Source organism: Hyla sarda, chromosome 13 (assembly GCF_029499605.1).
Source record: "Hyla sarda isolate aHylSar1 chromosome 13, aHylSar1.hap1, whole genome shotgun sequence".
NCBI classification, from domain to species: Eukaryota; Metazoa; Chordata; class Amphibia; order Anura; family Hylidae; genus Hyla; species Hyla sarda.
In genome coordinates, this window is record NC_079201.1 from 12917307 (window position 1) to 12936757 (window position 19451).

Below are 19451 nucleotides of genomic sequence, written 5' to 3' on the forward strand. Positions count from 1 at the left end.
ACACAGTCCAGGGCTTACAGTACTCCCCATTTTGCTAGTTTCCTGAAGAGAGTATCTGTCTGGTGAAACAGCTACATTGGAGCTCTTCAGGAGAACCACCTACTGGACTCTTCATCTTCTCATTTTGCTCTAAAACTGTGTAGGTCCTGGACTAGGAGTGAAATGAGAAGAGAAGAGGAAGAGTCCAGTGGGTGGTTCCATTGACTGACAGCTCTCTAAGTGTGCATATGGAGAGGGCTGTCAATCATTGAGTAGAACCACCCACTGGACTCTTATTTTTTTCTCCTCATTTTGCTTTAAAACTGAGTAGGTCCACCTTCTGGACTAGGAGCAAAATGAGAAGATGAAGAGTCCAGTGGGCTGTTCCATTGACTGACAGCTCTCTAAGTGTGCATATGGAGACCTGTCAATCACGGAGTAGAACCACCTACTGGACCAGGCGTGACAGCCCCTCCCATAGACTTGCATTGAGGGGGCGGGATGTGACATCACACGGGGGTGGAGTCGTGACATCATGATACTCCAGCCCCGTGGTTGTCACGCTGCACACTCAGAGCCTCCAGCACTGCGGAGAGCTAGCAAAGGTGGGTGCTGAATGACAGATTGCGGGGGTCCCCAACAGCAGGACCCCCGCGATCAGACATCTTATCCCCTATCCTTTGGGGAGTTGTAGTTTTGCAACAGCTGGAGGCGCACTGGTTGGAAAACACTGCCGTACAGTTATGCCCCCCAGGCCATAACTGTAAGGGCCCGAGACACTTATGACTGTCTTACTGTTTACCCACGGAATGTTCACAGCAGGAAAACAATTCATTTTTAACAACTGTCACAGCTATTATTGATCGCTTTGACAACCGAGAGTTCTTTAAAATAGCGCACGAGGCTAATATATTGCTGGAGTTTTGCCAAAGTCTCCGTGCCGAGGAACTAGCGGTTTTCACCATGACGGAAACCCCTATTGTGATGGTTAATACGCAGTTATCATTCACCACATGTAAAACTGTACGAAGCCAACTTACCTTGATGGCCCTAATACTCAACATCTCAATCCATGCCGCAACTAACTGCAAGCTTAAAGGGGTACTCTGGTGGAAAACAATTATTATTATTTTTTTTTTTCAAATCAATTGGTGCTAGAAAGTTATACAGATTTGTAAATTACTTCTATAGAATAATCTTAATCCTTCCAGTACTTATCAGCTGCTGTATGCTCCACAGGAAGTTGTGTTGTTTGTTCCAGTCTGACCACAGTGCTCTTTGCTGCCACCTCTGTCCGTGTCAGGAGCTGTCCAGAGCAGGAGAGGTTTGCTCTGGGGATTTGCTCTTACTCTGGACAGTTCCTGACACGGAAAGAGGTGGCAGCAGAGAGCACTGTGGTCAGACTGGAAAGAACTACACAACTTCCTCTGGAGCATACAGCAGCTAATAAGTACTGAAAGGATTAACATTTTTTTACTAGAAGTAATTTACAAATCTGTTTTTTGATCACTGCCCTAGCATGCTTACTGATGCTCAATTCATTTGGGGGGACAATTGATCTCCATTCTCACTATAGGTGAGGTCCCAGCAGTTGGACCTCAACTGCTCCGCTACGTGTTCCCTGTTCTATGGATGGGGAATAACTTTTGATCTGTGGTTAACCACTTCAAAAATGTATTCCCACAATTTAGACTTATCCCCTATACATAGAATAAGGGAAAACTAGGTGATTAGTAGGGGTCTGACCTCTGCAATGTCCCCTGCAATGGAAGATACAGACTATACAGAACTCCATTCATTGTCCACAAAGTGGCTCTAGTGATCATTCAGTCGTCATTACAAGTCCTACAATAAAATACAATAATTCAAAGAATGACAGAATAATATACAGCAGTTTCCCTAAGCTACAGTATACACCATACCACATGCTACACTAACATTCTGCTCCATTTCTCATTATAAAAGAAACAAAGTCGAACAGCAACACATTACAGTCTGTGATCGGGGAAGGGTGTGGGTTCTATTTTATTTATTTTATTTATATAGCGCCTACAGATTCCGCAGCGCTTACAATTATGGGGTACAAACAAAGACAAGTATCAGACATAAAATTACACAATAACTATTCAAACAAGAGGTGTGGGGATATATTGAGGATATGTTGGGGATATGTTGGGGGTATGTTGGAGATATGTTGAGGATATGTTGGGGATATGTTGAGGATATGTTGAGGATATGTTGGGGATATGTTGAGGATATGTTGGGGATCTGTTGGGGATATGTTGAGGATATGTTGGGGATATGTTGGGGGTATGTTGGAGATATGTTGAGGGTATGTTGGGGATATGTTGAGGATATGTTGGGGGTATGTTGGGGATATGTTGGGGATATGTTGAGGATATGTTGGGGATATGTTGGGGATATATTGAGGATATGTTGAGGATATGTTGGGGATATATTGAGGATATGTTGAGGATATGTTGGGGATATTTTGGGGATATGTTGGGGATATATTAAGGATATGTTGGGGATATGTTGAGGCCAATTATAGACTGTTATAGGCCTGTCTGAAGAGATGTGTTTTCAGGCCACGTTTGAAACTATGGATGTTGTTGTTGAGTCTGAGGGATTGAGGTATAGCATTCCAGAGAACCGGTGCAGCATGAGTGAAGTCTTGGAGACGGGAGTGAGAAGTTCGGATTATAGAATATGTTAGTGTGAGGTCATTAGCAGATCGGAGAGAACGTGTAGGATGGTAGACAGAGATGAGAGAGGAGATGTAGGGAGGTGCAGCATTGTGGAGAGCTTTGTGTGTGAGACGGAGGATTTTGTACTGTATTCTGGACTGAATTGGTAACCAGTGTAGTGACTGGCACAGGGAGGAGGCGTCGGTGTAGCGGCTGGAGAGGAAGATGAGTCTGGCTGCAGCATTAAGGATGGACTGGAATGGAGAGAGTTTGGAGAAAGGAAGGCCTATTAGTAAAGAGTTACAGTAGTCGAGGCGGGAGTGAATCAAAGCAATAATGAGAGTTTTAGCAGTTTCAGTAGTGAGAAACGGGCGGATTCTGGAAATGTTTTTGAGATGACAAGAATGTGAAAGTGACTGAATATAGGGAGTGAAAGACAGATCAGAGTCAAGTATAACTCCAAGACAGCGAGCCTGCTGCCCGGGAGTTATGGTAGTACCACATACCGGGAAATGTCAGGGTTAGGTACAGTATCAGTTGATGGAGAAAAGACAAGTTCTATGTGGCGATCGAACAAATTCGGAAGCCAAAAAATGGTGCAGTTCCACCGGCCACACGTGAACATTCTGCTCCTTTCATTCCGTAGATTTACAAGGGTCCTAAAATTTAGAACCCCACCGATTACTTACCTATCCTGTAACCTACAGGTTAACTTTAAAGGGGTACTTCGCCCCTAGACATCTTATCCACTTTCCAAAGGGGGACCCCTGCGATCTTTGCTCCAGCACCCCAGTCATCCGGTGCACAGAGCGAACTTCACTCTGCACTGGATGACTGGCGATGCGGGACAGATGCTCGTCACGCCCCCTCCCATAGACTTGCATTCAGGGGGCGTTGTCATGATGTTACGAAGGGGCATGGCTGTGATGTCACAAGCCTACAGCGCTGCACCCAATGCTCTAAACGAACGCCGGGTGCAACAGGGAGATTTCGGGGGTCCCCAGCGGGATAAGATGTCTAGGGGCAGAGTACCCCTTTAAATTGTGGAATGACAGCAGACTCACATTGAGATCTATAGAGTCTGATCACTACTGGTGTGACCTCTAATTCATTAGGAAGCCACAATAGGGCAGTTCAATCCAAGGAACACATAGTTCCTCAAACCGCATAATAAATTCAGCGTCATTTTCGCCAGGCCTCCTCCGGCCATAAACCTTGTATATCAGAATAAATGCAAGAACACTGAAGTACTTGCTTATTGATGATTATTAATAAACCACCATGTGACAATATCTTCACCATAGACCATTGATCCACACACAGTTAAAGGGGTACTCCACTGGCCAGCGTTTGGAAGTAAATGTTCCGAGCGCTATTTTCGCGCTACGGGGAATGGCCACACCCTTCGTGGCATCATGGCTATGCCCTCTCAATGCAAGTCCCATAGACATGCATTGAGGGGGCGAGGCCGTGATGTCACGAGGGGCGTGGTCGACCCCCGCCGTGTGAAAAGAGCATTCAGAACATTTACTTCCAAACGCTGGCCAGTGGAGTACCCCTTTAAGTGCATAGTCCACGCTTACCATAGTATAGAAATATACCCGTGTGTATTAGTCCCAGAGCGTGCAGACTCTATAAACATTTCATGGCGACATTGAAGGTGATCCATGCGTAGTGCTGGGTTTTAGGTCATCCTCCCGCTTTCTCACACATGGATAGAGTGGTCATGCTTCCAATGTAGCTGCTTCCAACAGGTGGCACTAGAAAGCCAGCTATCTTCCTTCTGATGGAAAGCTACTTTACATTCCTTTATTCCCATGAATCATTGCCTGGTCTATAAGACTTACGCCAGCCACAGAGACATGTCAAGAGTTTTGATTCGTTAGGGTCTGGGTGTTCAGACGTTCACAGATTGCTTGAATAAGTGTCTGGCTTAGCGCTTCGCTCTCTGGCTTACTCCTCTCCCTGTCTCACTGCCTCAAGCCAGGGATGGTGCTCAGCCGCACAACCCTCCAGACATGTTACAGTGATCAGTTGGCTGCCTCTGTTGCAGTGCACGCTACTTTTCCGACCATCCATGATTTCTCCGCCTGCCCAATTGGGAGCGTGCCATCGATCCGTAAAAATGTTCAACTTTCTGTCGGGTTTGCGGCTTTGCTAAATCTCCACATAGTCTTAGAACTGTGTCCTACCATGTGCTCAGGGCACTGCTCGGCATCCCTGCATGCAGCTAATGGTTTCTGGCACCATCTGCAACCCTCTCCCTGGAACCTTTTTGATTCATGAATCTGGTCAGTATTAGTCGCCTAAATCCTCTGCTACTATCTAGGACATAAACTTTTTGAACTGTTCAGAGCGTTATTTATCAGCAGGTGTCTACACACATTTTTTATACTGAGGCCAGTGTTATTCAATCCGGAGTATTGTTGCAGCGAGCGCTCCGGCCACTCACTCTGCCTGTGAGTGCCCTCCACCTCCGGCGGGTCCGGGATTCGAATCTCGGGCCATCACTTACCCCTTGCTCCTGCTGGCTTATCCACTGGTTCTGTAAGGGTGCACTTGCCCTTTAAATCTGAGAGCCCGCACGTGCCGCATTTAAAGAGCCAGTGTGCCCTTAATTAGTGTTTGCACCTGTCTCTTCCTTATATGTATGTGCACCTCCCTCTACCTCTTGCCAGATCTTTGTGTGCCCTGTGCCCAAGAGAAAGCGTTACTGTGTATAGCCCTGCCTGTGTACTGACCTTCCGCTCCGTGACCTGATCTAGCTTCTTTGCCGTCTGCTTGTTGTCCTCCTGTTACGTTTCCTGACCACGCATCTGTGCCGCCAGCCCTGACCTTCTGCTTGTCCTGACTACGAGTTGCCTCATCCTTCCTGTGCTTCGTTTCATCTCAGCTGCCTGTGTGGACGAGTCGTGCCAGGGGAAGCGACCTGGGTGCCGCCTGCCGCAGCAAGTCCATTCCACTTTGCGGCGGGCTCTGGTGAAAACCAGCAGCACCTTAGACTCTGCTCCCTGGTACGGCCCACGTCATCTTCCACACAGGTACAGCGGATCCACTACCTCCGTGAGTGTTCCAAGTATCATCACAGACATCGAGCAAGCTGCAATGTTGTAAGTCCATCTTGGCTCTCCATGGCATATAACCCTCTAACAGATTGCAACATGGAGTATGCGCATACAGCATTTCTAATGTAAACAGTCGCTGACATATCAACATTTTATTATGGGACTTTGTTTTCTCCATTTTTTCCTTGTACATATAATTTTAATCCCTGAGGAATCATTATATTTTAGATATGTAGAAACATGTTGGATAGGATTTTTATCTAGGTTGTGCATCATATCAAAACACTACTGACTTATTAACTGGATATGTATGGATAAATATGTGTCACGAATGGATTTTCAGCCTGTTCATATCACAGTCAGTCAGGGGTGATACCATGTGACACCTGTCTTACATATCAGGGCCAGTTTTTAAACCTTTGCTTCACTATAATACTCAAACTTTTTTTTAAGTAAAGGTTATGTTTTAGGGGGGTTTTCTTTTCGATTTTTCTTACTGTGTGCTTATGTCTGAGTCACCTCATCCGAATCTCGATTTCTGTAGTAACAGCATGAGAAAATGAGAATTCAGATGTGAGACAAATTCAGCAAACCTACAGGATGATTCACAAAATACTCAGGGCCCACAGCAGGAGGCTTTGCTCTCAACCATTCAGTCCCCTGACATGTTTTGCGACTACAGAACATATACACTTGTCTTAAAGGGGTTTTCCCATCTCATTAAAAGTCAGGGTTTGTGAATGCTTTATATTGAGGGGCGATATTTTTTTTTATACTGAGGACCTTGTCAATCCTGACAATGGGGACATAATTGTCCCCCCCCAGCCCCCCCACCCCAGACTGTGTATGGAGCAGGGAATGCGCATATTCGGTCCACACCATGCATTCCAGGGAGTTATGTCCCCGTTGTCAGGATCGGCACTGATCCCAACAGTCTACCCTCCACCAGTCTACTAGTTAACGACTTTATAATCATGGCCATAACCTCAAACAAACAGCCATATTTTAGTTATCTTGTACAACTACATGCCTACTCTTGGAGAGGTTGTCCAACAAAAATTGGTTATGGTCCAATCCGCAGTAAGGGATAGGCCTTCAATAGCTGATTGATGAGCATCAGCATATACACAGTAAACAGGGCCTGAAGCAGTTGGCTCCATCTACTGTGTAGTAGTTGTGACGGGTTACTGCAGCTCATCTCCTATTGAAGTCAATGAGAGCTGAGCTGTAGCAACCAGACATGGCCACTACTTTATTTTTTTTATTTATTTTTTTTAAGAGCCAGATCTAGAAAAATTTCCCTTATCTTAGCCAGAAGGTCGGGATACCAATGGTGAGTGCCAAAGGTCAAGAGTATATGGTGCAGTGCGTTCACTCAGTGAGTTATAACACCCAGTGAGTTTCGGCACCTCAGTGTCACCACTCCCCGAGGCACCGAAGTACCTCGGCTCTACACCCTCTAACCTCATGGCGAGACCTGGAGGAAACAGGTCACATCAGGGCAGCCGTTGAGCTGGTTATGTGGCACCAGCCCCGGAACGCCCTGGTACACCTGCCCCCTACCATGCAGCACCCATCCCCACCAGCTCCATACTGGTGTTGTTTGGCCCACCAGCATGAAATTGATAAGAACAGATACTACACTTGATCTTAGCCAAAAGGCCGAGAAGCGATAGCCTTTTGACATGGCCACTACACTGTGTTTACACCCTGGTGCCGTTAAATGCCAGAACTGTTGACTAGCAGGGGTGCTAGGTGTTGGTACCCCACCGATCATTGATTATTCTATCTTGAGGATGGTGTAACAGTTGTGTCTCTTACAGCTCCAGCCCCTCCCATTCAGCTGCAGCATCACACATTGCCGCGACGACATCTGGGCCAATCAGGCGGTGTGAATGACTGGCCAATTGTGTCAGGCCTGAGCTTCACGCCCTTCTTAGCTGGTCTAGTCCTACTGGTCTCAGACACCATGTTCTTGCCTGAGATTCATTTTCTTTCCCTTGTCCCTGATTTCCTGACAACTCTAATGCTATGTGATTTTGTACTGCACCGTTCTGTCACCAACTTGGCTTGTTTCACTGTAAATATATATGTGTTTGTACAATCCCTATTTGCGCTTCAATTGCTGTTCAGTAGTTTGTTAACATTTTTTGAGCCATGACTTTTTCCCTGACTTCTATACTGTGTTATTTGTTACTTTGACATCACTACGCCCTTCACCTTAGTAGCATAGGGACCGCCACTGTGGTTGGGGCAACCCTATTAAGAAGGTGGGCACCCCTATATGCACGGACAGAGAGTGTGAGTCAGTTTAGGGCTACACTTATCTCTGTGCAGCGTGACAGATAGGCCATTAATCAATTTTCTAAGAAGAACCCTTTTAGGCTGACAATGAAGCAAATCACTATACCAAACCCACTGATGCAAGTGGGACTGGCCCAACATCTATGCTGTATGAGAGCCTCCTGACTTTTCCCCAACAGATGATGTCATGGGAGAGATGGATTTCAACAGCCCAATCCTTCAGATATTAAATAGAAAAGCCACCACCAGAAGAGTCTTCCAACATCTTACCCCTCCTCTATTCATTCAGGAACATAAAAGAGGCCGGAGCCTTCATGTTGCAACTGATCATATTTAATATTTTGCAGAATTGAGAACTTGCATTCTTCTAGATTGAATTTACCATTTATGACATTCTTCTTATGATTTACCAGTACGGAATAAAAGGCCCCATGTTGCTATTTACCTAACATTATTACATTTCCCTCTAAGAATAGTAAAGTAAACATCATTTTAAAGCTGCTGCTTGATTCCTTAACCTGGAGCCGGCAGAAGTACCGCCAATCTCTTTTAGGTACTAATATTATACTGCTGGTCTCCTAGTAAAATCGTACAGGTCGGTCAGCGAGCATCACACCCCCTCCCATAAATAAGATGTCTAGGGGTGGAGTACCCCTTACTGTGACGTATCAGCATTATCACAGATTTGTGCTTATTTACAAATCAACTTTAGGACACAAATTAAAAAAAAATGTCTTCTTAAATTAAATGTAAGGGTGTATATGGCCTTTTGGCCATTTTTTGACCATATCCATGCCTCTCTCCTACAACTGTCTGTAGAAGAAGATGGAGCAGAGTACGTGGAGTAACATATGAATGCAGGATTAGGCTACATAAGTTTTAACTATAGTCTCTTACCAAGCCCAGTGTATTTTATACTGGAATAATAGCACACAGTAGAAGTAAATGACCCATTTCTGTCATCATAGTGCTACAAAAAAAATCTTAATTCTATAAACAATTCTGTAGAAATTCTATTTCAAAAAGCACTTCAAGTTTTTTTTTTTACCCATATAATGCTAACTCACCACCATTATTCCTTTAGCGCCATTTGTTTTTATCCCAGCTCATCTACATCCATACATTTCATTGCTGAAGCTAATGATTCTCAGGCAACCAATAAATTGGATGTCAGTCTTTGTCATGTGGTGAACTACAAGATTACATTTGTACATCAGATCCCTCCTGGCAGCTCTCTCCCCCAAGATAACTGTACCCTCAATACTGGTGTTTCTCAACCAGTGTGCCTCCAGCTGTTTCAAAACTACAACTCCCATCATGCCAGTGTCAATACTTACACAATAACACCCAGGCAGTCACTTTGAAGGCCCTTGCCTTCATTTATATGCATCACTATTATGTATTATAATATTTATAATAAAGCCATTAAAGGGGTATTCCAGGCAAAAGCTTTTTTTTATATATCAACTGGCTCCGGAAAATTAAACAGATTTGTAAATTACTTCTATTAACCCCTTAAGGACCAAGGACGTACTGGTACGTCCTTGGTCCTGCTCTCCTGATATAACAAGGGGTTACACAGTAACCCCGCGTCATATCACGGCGGGCCCGGCGTCATAGTGAAGCCGGGACCCCCCTCTAATAGCTAAAAGCGAAAGTGAAAGTTGCCGGCTAGCTCAGTCGGGCTGTTCGGGATAGCCGCGGCTAATCGCGGCATCCCGAACAGCTTACAGGACAGTGGGAGGGCCCCTACCTGCCTCCTTGCTGTCCGATCGCCAAATGACTGCTCAGTGCCTGAGATCCAGGCATGAGCAGTCATGCGGCAGAATCGTCGATCACTGGTTTCCTATGAGAAACCAGTGATCAATGATGATCAGTGTGTGCAGTGTTATAGGTCCCTATGGGATAACAATGATCAGTATAAGAGATCAGTGTGTGCAGTGTTATATGTCCCTATGGGACCTATAACACTGCAAAAAAAAAGTGAATAAATATCATTTAACTCCTCCCCTATTAAAAGTTTGAATCACCCCCCTTTTCCAATAAAAAAAAAAAAACACAGTGTAAATAAAAATAAACATATATGGTACCACCGCGTGCGGAAATGTCCGATTTATAAAAATATATCATTAATTAAACCGCTCGGTCAATGGCGTGCGCGCAAAAAAATTCCAAAGTCCAAAACAGTGCATTTTTGGTCACTTTTTATATCATTTAAAAATGAATAAAAAGCGATCAATAAGTCCTATCAATCCAAAAATGGTACCGTTAAAACTTCAGATCACGGCGCAAAAAATGAGCCCTCATACCGCCCCATACACGGAAAAATAAAAAAGTTATAGGGGTCAGAAGATGACAATTTTAAACGTATGAATTTTCCTGCATGTAGTTATGATCTTTTCCAGAAGTCCGACAAAATCAAACCTATATAAGTAGGGTATCATTTTAATCATATAGACCTAAAGAATAAAGAGAAGGTGTCATTTTTACCGAAAAATGTACTACGTAGAAACGGAAGCCCCCAAAAGTTACAAAACAGCGGGTTTTTTTTCAATTTTGTCGCACAATGATTTTTTTTTTCCATTTCACCGTAGATTTTTGGGCAAAATGACTGACGTCATTACAAAGTAGAATTGGTGGCGCAAAAAATAAGCCATCATATGGATTTTTAGGTGCAAAATTGAAAGAGTTATGATTTTTTAAAGGCAAGAGCAAAAAACGAAAATGCAAAAACGGAAAAAAACCCAATCCTTAAGGGGTTAAAAAATCTTAATCCTTCCAATAGTTATTAGCTTCTGAAGTTGAGTTGCTGTTTTCTGTCTAACTGCTTTCTGATGACTCACGTCCCGGGAGCTCTCCAGTTCCTATGGGGATATTCTCCCATCATGCACAGCTCCCGTGACGTGACATCATCATTGAGCAGTTAGACAGAAAACTTCAGAAGCTAATAACTATTGGAAGGATTAAGATTTTTTAATAGAAGTAATTTACAAATCTGTTTAACTTTCCGGAGCCAGTTGATATATAAAAAAAAAGTTTTTGCCTGGAATACCCCTTTAAAATGTGGCACAATGAGGGAGATTTATCAAAACCTGTGTAGAGGAAGAGTGGGGCAGTTGCCCATAGCAACCAATCAGATCGCTGCTTTCATTTTTCATAGGCCTCTTTAAAAATGAAAGAAGCGATCTCATTGGTTGCTATGGGCAACTGCCCTGCTCTTCCTACACAGGTTTGGATAAATCTCCCCCCATAAGATTACTGTACTTTCAATACTGGTGTCTCTCAATCAGTGTGCCTCCAGCTGTTGCAAAACTACCACTCCCATCATGCCCGGACAGCCAGCGGCTGTTCGGGCATGATGGGAGTTGTGGTTTTGCAACAGCTGGAGGCACAATGGTCGGGAAACACTGCTCTTTACAATAGTGACGACCTCCCCCCCGAATACTTCGGAAGCCTAAGGGTCATCATATTTGACACTTAAGAAGCGCCATACGAGAGTCCCGCACATCCGATATGCATGCTTCTCTGGAAGCCAGTGCCGCAGATCACAAGACACTCGAAATTGTGATAAATCTGAGCACAGAAATGCAACCAGCCCCTGGTAATCCGTAAATCTGACAGGATTACTGCGTGCTCGGCAAGGTCTAAGCAGGCGGAATCATCCACAGACTGCTCATCTCTGTCCCACAGGATCTTCACCGTACCAGACGCTGCATCGTGCATGTCCATTGCGTATCTGCTCCCTGGCGATCTCCCTCCGAAAAACGTGTTGATCTCATCAATGCATATTATTTGGCCACCTATGTTTTTTTGTGTAGACTCCTAGCGTAAAGGGATGCACATAAAAAAAAAAAATTAAAAAAAAGAAAGACGAACGCCCTATTTACACCACGTTTTTGTATTCTGCTCAAGATGGAGGGTGCTGGCTGCTATCTGCAGCTGATACCTGCCTAAAATTCCCAGCAGTGAAGATGAGGTTTATGTTGGTCATGTCTAGATGCTGCCATAAATATGGAATCCGTTTAACCTGTCCTTGAAGCATGACGTACAATATGGGTCAGGTGGGGAAGAATAGAGCACGCTAAAAAGCTGAGCTCACTTCATACATGGAGGGTGCTGGCTGCTATCTGCAGCTGACACCTGCTGGAAAAAAGACAAAAAAAAAACAGCACTGGAGATCAGTCTGATGTTGGTTATGTCTAGATGATATGATAAAAAAGAAAAAAGCCATTTAACCCGGCCTCGACGCATGACGTACCTGTACATTATGGGTCAGGTGGGGAAGTATGGAGTTGGCTAAAGAGTTGAGCCCACTCCATAAACAGAGGGTGCTGGCTGCTATCTGCAGCTGACACTTGCCGAAAATGACCAGCACTGGAGATCAGTCTGATGCCCCCCATGTCTAGATAATGGTAATAAGAAAACCATTTAACCTGTTCTCGATGAATGATGTACCTGTAGATTATGGGTCAGGTGGGTAGATATAGAGGAGGGTAAATAGCTGAGCTAACTTTATACAAGGAGGGTGCTGGCTGCTATCTGCAGCTGACACCTGCCGAAAATTCCCAGAGCATAAGATCAGTCAAATACCTGACATGTCTAGATGCTGCATTAAATTAGGAATCCATTTAACCTTTAACTTGACATATGACGTACCTGTACACAGAGGGTGCTGGCTACTATCTCCAACTGAAACCTGCAAACAATGATCAGCACTGAAGATAAGACTAATGCCTAGATGATGATAAATGCCTAGATGATGTGATAAATACGGAACCCATTTAACCTGGCCTCTACGCATGACATACCTGTACATTATGGGTCAGGTGGGAAAGTATGGAGCAGGCAAAAGATCTGAGCCCACTCCATACATGGAGGTTGCTGGCTGCTATCTGCTAAGCTGACACCTGCGGAAAATGACCAGCACTGGAGATCAGTCTGATGCCCGTCACGCGATAAATATATCATTTAACCCGTTCTCAATGCATGACATACCTGTACATTATGGGTCAGGTGGAGCTGAGCCCACTCCATACACGGAGAGTGCCAGCTGCTATCTACAGCTGACACCTGCCAAAAATTACCAGCACTTGAGATCAGTTTAATTATGGCCATGTCTAGATGATACAATAAATAAGGAACCCATTTAACCCGTTCTCGATAGAAGACATACCTGTACATTATGGGTCAGGTGGAGCTGAGCCCACTCCATACATGGAGAGTGCCAGCTGCTATCTACAGCTGACACCTGCCAAAAATGACCAGCACTGGAGATCACTTTAATGCTTGTTGATGCAAACCCCATTTAACCTGTTCTCGATGGATGACATTCCTGTACATTATGGGTCAGGTGGGAAAGTACGCAGCTGGCCAAAAAAGCTGACCTCACTCCATATACGGAGGGTGCTGGCTGCTATCTGCATCTGTCACATGTCTAGATGCTGCTATTAATTGCAATCACAGCATCCAGGCTATTCTATGACAGCTGCTCTAATCAGCACCCCCACAATACAATGACAGGATACCGGTTGATTGTCATGGCAGCCCAAGTCCTTCTGAAGGCCTTAGTTACTATGGTGAAAGATCAGCTCGTACATCCTGACATTGGCAGACTGTACTAGGAGATGGCCGATTTCACATTTCAGTGTAAGGAAATAGTAAATATTAAATCTTTTCTTATACAATTCCCCTAGCAGGAATAAAATGTGTTTTTAAGAACTAAAAACAAAAATTTCCTGATGATAATAAATATTTTAATCACCCCCTCCCCTTTCAACCCCCCCCCACGCCTTTTCCTATTTTGTAAATAAATGAATCTAAACACCAAAAAAAATACCATGTCTGGTAGTCCTGTAAAATTGCCCAATTTATTAAAATATAATGGTATTGATTGTACACGGCGAACGCAGTAAACTAAATAATATACTTTGCTATGCTATGATCTGTTAGTCAGTAAATCGGCAAATGCTGCTGCATTCATTCTCCATCTGCTCCTCTGCCTGTGGCATTGCTCAGCACAAGGCAGGGTGGAGTCCGGGGGGACAGAATATCCCAGCTGTGCTGTCTGAGGATGAAGAGGAATAGTAAGTTATATATCTTGGAGTTATGGTCTTATTTGAATACCAGAATACCCCTTTAGAAGGGGTATTCCGCTGCCTCAGCATTTGAAAATTTTTTGTTCCGAGTGCAGAGTGCGGACGCCGGGTCTTGTGACGTCACGGTCACGCACCCCTCATGATGTCACACCACCCCCCCCTCAGTGGAGTGACATCAGGAGGGGCCGTGGCCATGACGTCATGAGCCCCGGCGCCCACACCGGGTGCTGTACAGAGATCGCGGGGATCCCAGCGGCAGGACCTCTGCGATCAGACATATGATAGGGGATAATATGTCTAGGGGCAGAGTACCCCTTTAAGTATGTGATTCCTAAAGACATAGTTTGTGGCATGCTATGGCATCTGCTGCACTGTATACTTACATATTGATACGTTCTGGCGCATTTGCCTACGAAAACCTGAACAAAGCTCCAATGCAGGCACTAATGCATTTCCGAGGAACGGGTATGAAGGACAACAGGTGCGTGTCGAGAAGGATCCCGAACGCGGTTCCTGTAATTTAAGCTTTATGAAGCAATAAACATTTTTTCAATCAGTGTTTGGCAGTAAAGGATTCGTTAAGGTCACATTTCCAGCTTCTGGGATAGGGAGGCAGCTGAATACCGCCAGGGGATGTCAGGATATTATAAATCTGAGACAGTGGATGGTTTCTGGTGCCAAAGACTGAGCATGTGGCCTCAAATGGATGAGATGTTTGTTGGTGAAAGAAGACCAGAAATTTCTAATTTGTGACATCTCTAACCGAGCAGAGAGGAGCTGTCAGGATTCATTCTCATCTGTGCATGAAGGGTGCAGCTAGGCCGCCCAGCACCACCATAAGGAGAAATGTTTGGGCTGTTACGTTAGTGGAAGGAGTTAAAGGGGTACTCCTGTGGAAAACATTTTTTGCTAAATCAACTGGTGCCAGAAAGCTTAACAGATTTGTAAATTACTTCTATATAAAAATCTTAATTCTTCCAGTACTTATCAGCTGCTGTATGCTCAAGAGGAAGTTGTGTAGTTCTTTCCAGTCTGACCTCAGTGCTCTCTGCTGACACCTGTGTCCGTGCCAGGAACTGTCCAGAGAAGGAGAGGTTTGCTAAGGGTATTTGCTCCTACTCTGGACAGTTCCTGACATGGACAGAGGTGGCAGCAGAGAGCATTGGGGTCAGACTGAAAAGAACTATACAACTTCCTGTGGAGCATATAGCAGCTGGTAAGTACTGGAAGGATTAAGATTTTTATATAGAAGTAATTTACAAATCTGTATAACTGCCTGAGGCTCATGACGTAACGACCCCGCCTGCTCGGGACATCACGGCCACGCCTCAATGCAAGTCTGGGAGTCTCCCATAGACTTGCATTGAGGGGGCGTGGCCGTGATGTCCCGAATGGGGCGTGACCGCGATGTCATCAGCCTCCGCCCTGCATCGCCAGTCAGCCGGCACGGAGTGAAGTTCACTCCATGCACCAGATGTCTGGGGTGCCGCAGACAAGATCACGAGGGTCCCCAGCGGTGGGAGCCCCGCGATCAGACATCTTATCCCCTATCCTTTGGATATCCTTAGGGGATAAGATGTCTAGGGGCAGAGTACCCCTTTAAATATACAAAATTCTGTTAATAAATTGTGCACTTATACAGCAAGATCTTTTACAGCTTCAAAAGGGGAAAATCACCATATAAAAGAAAGAAAAAACACCGACCGATGTGCACTTTGTGTTCTTTTGTAGTGTAGTTTGTAGTAGTCTATGTAGTGCTACAACCTGAAAACATTGTGTTGAACTTTTTCTTTAAAGGCTATGGACACCTTTGAAGAGCATTATTTTCTTACTTTGTACTTATAATGGTATAAAAACACTTTCTCCATAGGAATATTTAGGGTGCTTTATGACCAGATCAAAGTTGACCTTTTATCTAGGCATAAATCAGCCTAGAAGTTGGCTCAGGAGAGAAGAGAAAGGCTGATATGAAACCTGTAAAAGAGTTACTTCTCTGACTGACTTTACTGATAACAGAAGCTACAGAACAAAAACAAAAAATTTTTTTTTCTAATAAAGTCTAATCAAGAAAGTGTATTTTTACCATAATAAGTACAAAGAAATAATACGCCTTCACAAATAAGTGTATAACTACTATATATATCCTGATCCCATAGAGATAGCAGCAATATACAGATAGAGCTGGATGGGGGTGTATAACTACTACATAGCCTGATCCTATAGAGATAGCAGCAGTGTGCAGATAGAGCTGGGGAAGTTGTATAACCACTATATATCCTAATCCCATAGAGATAGCAGCAGTATACAGACAGATCTGGAGGGGAGGTGTATAACTACTATATATTCTGATCCCATAGAGATAGCAGCAGTATACAGATAGAGCTGGAGGAGAGGTGTATAACTACTATATATCCTGATCCCATAGAGATAGCAGTAGCAGTATACAGATAGAGCTGAGAGGGCTGGTGTATTACTATTATATATACTAAACCCAAAGAGGTAGCAGCAGTATAAAGATAGAGCTAGAGGGGAGGTGTATAACTACTATATATACTGATCCTATGAAGATAGCAGCAGTATTGTCACGATTCGGCTGGCAGGAGGTGGATCCTCTGTGCCAGAGAGGGATTGGCGTGGACCGTGCTAGTGGACCGGTTCTAAGTTACTACTGGTTTTCACCAGAGCCCGCCGCAAAGCGGGATGGTCTTGCAGCGGCGGTAGTAACCAGGTCGTATCCACTAGCAACGGCTCAACCTCTCTGACTGCTGAAGATAGGCGCGGTACAAGGGAGTAGACAAGAGCAAGGTCGGACGTAGCAGAAGGTCGGGGCAGGCAGCAAGGATCGTAGTCAGGGGCAACGGCAGGAGGTCTGGAACACAGGCTAGGAACACACAAGGGAACGCTTTCACTGGCACGATGGCAACAAGATCCGGCGAGGGAGTGCAGGGGAAGTGAGGTATACATAGGGAGTGCACAGGTGAACACACTGATTAGACCCACTGCGCCAATCAGCGGCGCAGTGGCCCTTTAAATCGCAGAGACCCGGCGCGCGCGCGCCCTAGGGAGCGGGGCCGCGCGCGCCGGGACAGGACCGACGGAGAGCGAGTCAGGTACGGGAGCCGGGGTGCGCATCGCGAGCGGGCGCCACCCGCATCGCGAATCGCATCCCGGCTGGGGGCGGTATCGCAGCGCACCCGGTTAGTAGATCTGACCGGGGCGCTGCAGTAGCGAGGATGTTGCGAGCGCTCCGAGGAGGAGCGGGGACCCGGAGCGCTCGGCGTAACAGTACCCCCCCCCCTTGGGTCTCCCCCTCTTCTTGGAGCCTGGGAACCTGAGGAGCAGACTTTTGTCTAGGATGTTGTCCTCAGGTTCCCAGGATCTCTCTTCAGGTCCACAGCCCTCCCAATCAACCAAAAAGAACCTTTTTCCTCTGACCGTCTTGGAGGCCAGTATCTCCTTCACTGAGAAGACGTCAGAAGAACCGGAAACAGGAGTGGGAGAAACAAGCTTGGGAGAGAAACGGTTGATGATGAGTGGTTTAAGAAGAGAGACATGAAAGGCATTGGGAATACGAAGAGAAGGAGGAAGAAGAAGTTTGTAAGAGACAGGATTAATTTGGCACAAGACTTTGAAAGGACCAAGATAGCGTGGTCCCAGTTTGTAACTGGGGACACGAAAGCGGACATATTTAGCGGAGAGCCATACCTTGTCTCCGGGAGCAAAAATTGGGGGAGCTCTTCTTTTCTTATCGGCAAACTTTTTCATGCGAGATGAAGCCTGTAAAAGAGAATTTTGGGTCTCTTTCCATATGGTGGAAAGATCACGAGTCACTTCATCTACAGCGGGCAAACCAGAGGACAAGGGAATAGGGAGGGGGGGAAGAGGGTGACGGCCGTACACCACGAAAAATGGAGATTTAGCAGAAGATTCAGAGACTCTAAAGTTGTACGAGAATTCGGCCCAAGGTAGAAGATCTGCCCAGTCATCCTGGCGGGAGGAAACAAAATGCCGTAAATAGTCACCCAGGACCTGGTTAATTCTTTCTACTTGCCCATTGGATTGAGGATGATAAGCAGAAGAGAAGTTTAATTTAATCTTGAGTTGTTTACAGAGAGCCCTCCAGAATTTAGACACGAATTGGACACCTCTATCCGAGACAATCTGCGTGGGCAAACCGTGAAGACGAAAAATGTGTACAAAAAATTGTTTTGCCAACTGAGGCGCTGAAGGAAGACCAGGAAGAGGAATAAAATGTGCCATCTTGGAAAATCGATCAACGACCACCCAAACAACAGTGTTGCCACGGGATGGGGGTAGGTCTGTAATAAAGTCCATACCAATCAGAGACCAAGGCTGTTCGGGGACAGGCAGAGGGTGAAGGAGACCAGCAGGCTTCTGGCGAGGAGTCTTATCCCGGGCACAGACAGTACAGGCCCGCACAAAATCCACAACATCTGTTTCCAGAGTCGGCCACCAATAGAAACGAGAGATGAGTTGCAAGGACTTTTTGATGCCCGCATGGCCTGCGAGGTGGGAGGAGTGACCCCATTTGAGAATCCCGAGACGCTGGCGTGGAGAAACAAAGGTCTTCCCTGGAGGAGTTTGCCTGATGGAGGCTGGAGAAGAGGAGATCAGACAGTCAGGAGGAATGATGTGTTGCGGAGAGACCTCTACTTCCGAGGCATCCGAGGAACGAGAGAGAGCATCGGCCCTAATGTTCTTGTCGGCAGGGCGGAAATGAATTTCAAAGTTAAAACGGGCAAAGAACAACGACCACCTGGCCTGGCGAGGATTCAGTCATTGGGCAGACTGGAGATAGGAGAGATTCTTGTGATCGGTGAAAATGATAACTGGAAATTTTGATCCCTCCAGCAGATGCCTCCATTCCTCAAGTGCCAATTTAATGGCCAGTAGTTCTCGATCCCCGATGGAGTAGTTCCTCTCCGCCGGAGAGAAGGTCCTAGAAAAAAAACCACAAGTAACAGCATGCCCGGAAGAATTTTTTTGTAGAAGGACCGCTCCAGCTCCCACTGAGGAGGCATCAACCTCCAATAGGAAGGGTTTAGATGGGTCAGGTCTGGAGAGCACGGGAGCAGAAGAAAAGGCAGACTTGAGCCGTTTAAATGCGTCTTCCGCTTGAGGAGACCAGGACTTAGGATTGGCATTCTTCTTGGTTAAAGCCACGATAGGAGCCACAATAGTGGAAAAATGTGGAATAAATTGTCTGTAATAATTGGCGAATCCCAAAAAACGTTGGATAGCACGGAGTCCGGAGGGGCGTGGCCAATCTAAGACGGCAGAGAGTTTATCTGGATCCATTT

At 45.4% G+C, this 19451-nt stretch overlaps 1 protein-coding gene and 1 pseudogene across 8 annotated transcripts in view; one reads left to right on the forward strand and one right to left on the reverse strand.

Moving 5' to 3' along the window:
* The window catches only part of ZNF335 (zinc finger protein 335), a 346490-nt gene that overhangs the window by 117295 nt on the left and 209744 nt on the right, over positions 1-19451 (forward strand). The gene's annotated exons all lie outside the window — the stretch shown is intronic.
* Positions 7323-7405, reverse strand: LOC130297875 (U2 spliceosomal RNA; annotated as a pseudogene).